Genomic DNA, 2,386 nt, shown 5'->3' with positions numbered 1-2,386 from the left:
TCTAACATGAACATTCAAAATTTGTATTTAAATCATTCCAATTAAACCGAATAAAAATAAAGCTAAAATTAACTTAAATAAAAACTAATTATTAAATATATAAAAAATTCCGGGTGTTACAGATAAGTTCAGAAGGCTATTTGATATATTTGATTTTTGAAAATAAGTTCATGGAGCTATTTATTGAAAAAATTTAAATTAAATTTAGTTGGTTATTTGATATAAATTCAAGAGGTAAATTGACTCTTTATCCGAAAAGTAAGCTATATAGCATTACTTTATTTTACCTACATCATAAATATTAAAAAAAAGATATTTTTGGATTAAAAAAAAGTAACAAATGGAGTAAATATAATAACAAAAAAAGCTAACCCGTAACGAATAATAAATGGAAGTGAGAGAAAAAGAGAGCAATACACCTTGACTTCAGTACACCTTGATTTGTCGAGAATTGGCTGCCGAGGGAAATTGTAATAATGAAGCTTTTATTAAATGGTCCGGTTAACCCTTAAATAAATAAAAGAGAAATACTCTATATCAATACCTCTTTTCCGGATTCAGATATCAAGAAAAAAAATAAAAAATCCTATGATGAGAGTTTCTGCTTTCTCGAATCTCGAGAAGCGAAGGATGGATAAATCTAAGACTGTGATCGAGGTTAATCCAGCTGGAATTATCTTTTTGAAATCAATTTAAATCTAATTGTCAAAAAAAATTTAGTTTGACGATTAAAACAGTAACTTTTACAAAATTAGGGACTAAACTGCAATTTTTAAAACTTCCTCTATAGAGCAAATCGGTTCTTTATAGAACCGATTGAATTTTGACTCCTCGACATTATTTTTTTGGACGACTTTATGTCAATATACAGATTCTAGAAGATTTTCTTGACGATAATTATTGTTTTATCAATAATTACTCAAATTTTAAATAAATGAATGGGATTTATCCCTTTTTTCTAGGTTTCCTTTGAAATCGTACCCTATAAATAGTAAAAAGTGTTTAAGGCTTCAAGGAGGAGGCAAGAGTTAAGATTCGACCGTAAGTGAGACCAAGAGAGAAGAAACACTAAAAAAGAAAGAAAAGAAAGAAAATTAAAAGAAAACAGAAAGGAATTGCACTGACGATCGTAGCAAGTATTCGAAAACTCAAGCTACTTAAGAAAGAGTGATTTTGGGAAACAAGCAACTTAAGAAAGAGCACTTTTAGAAATCCTTTTTTTCAATCGATAGAAGATTTTACAAAGTTAGATCCAACTCAGGATTTCTACCATGTTTTTTATTCAACTGCCTTTTCATCGCCTAAGATTCACAGATCCGACATACATAGTGAAAACCTGAGGGTTTCTTCCACCATACATCAGCATCTATTATAAAAAGCGGTTCTTTCATTTCTTTTGTCTTTTTTATATTACTTTTTTTCTTAGAAGCATGATTAGGGTTTTTATCTTTGATAAATATGATTAGATTAGGTTTTCATTAATATGCATAACAATAGGGTTTTGAATATGATATTAGGAACTAGGATTTTTAGATTTGATATTTTGCCAATTACAATTTTATATTTGATTAAAAACATGTTATAGAGTTTAATATTTAGATCTTTTTATTAATGAGATTTAGTAATTAAGTCTAAATAAAACATGATTCTTTTTAGCTTTTCTAACTTTTATTTTGTTATTTTTACTCGTTTTAACTCATTCTAATTATTTTTTAACACATGTGTATGTGAAAATCGGCTCTGAAGTGTGAAATTGTAATGGTGAACGATGGAAAACAAACAAAAATTCACCTTGGGACTCTAGAGCCGATTGACTGATCAAGCTGGACCCTTTATTTTTTTTTAGCTTATTCCAATATATTCTTGGCCTTTGTATAGTTTTAAATTTTTTCGGTTTTGCAAGCGTAGTTGTAGTCATGTTTTAATAGTTAGAATTTTTCTTTCTACTCTGTTTTCTTTATCTTTGTATATTGTGTATTAACCTAATATCTGATTAATAAAAATGGGCCACATAAATTTATGACTAAAACTGATCCAATATGAATTTGATAGTCTAATAGGCTAATCCACTTTAACTGGGATGAAACCCTAAAATCCAATTAGAGTAACGGACTTTGTCATGATTAATTAGGGTTTGAATTTAGTTAGGGTTGAGATCACAATAAATGGGCCTTCTCATAACAAGTAGTCTAATAAGCTTAAGGATTGGAACCCAAAGAGCATAACATGTAATTTGGCTAGAATAGGTGGGCTTCGTACATAATTGGTTAGTAAATTAGATTAATGAAATATGGGCTAGACTTAGGTATATTATGTGTTGTTTTGATATGCCTATGTATAAATTGATTGCATTTATAGGGAATACTTTGTTAAATAATAAATTTAA

Source organism: Ricinus communis, chromosome 10 (genome assembly GCF_019578655.1).
Source record: "Ricinus communis isolate WT05 ecotype wild-type chromosome 10, ASM1957865v1, whole genome shotgun sequence".
NCBI classification, from domain to species: Eukaryota; Viridiplantae; Streptophyta; class Magnoliopsida; order Malpighiales; family Euphorbiaceae; genus Ricinus; species Ricinus communis.
This window is presented reverse-complemented; position numbering follows the sequence as displayed.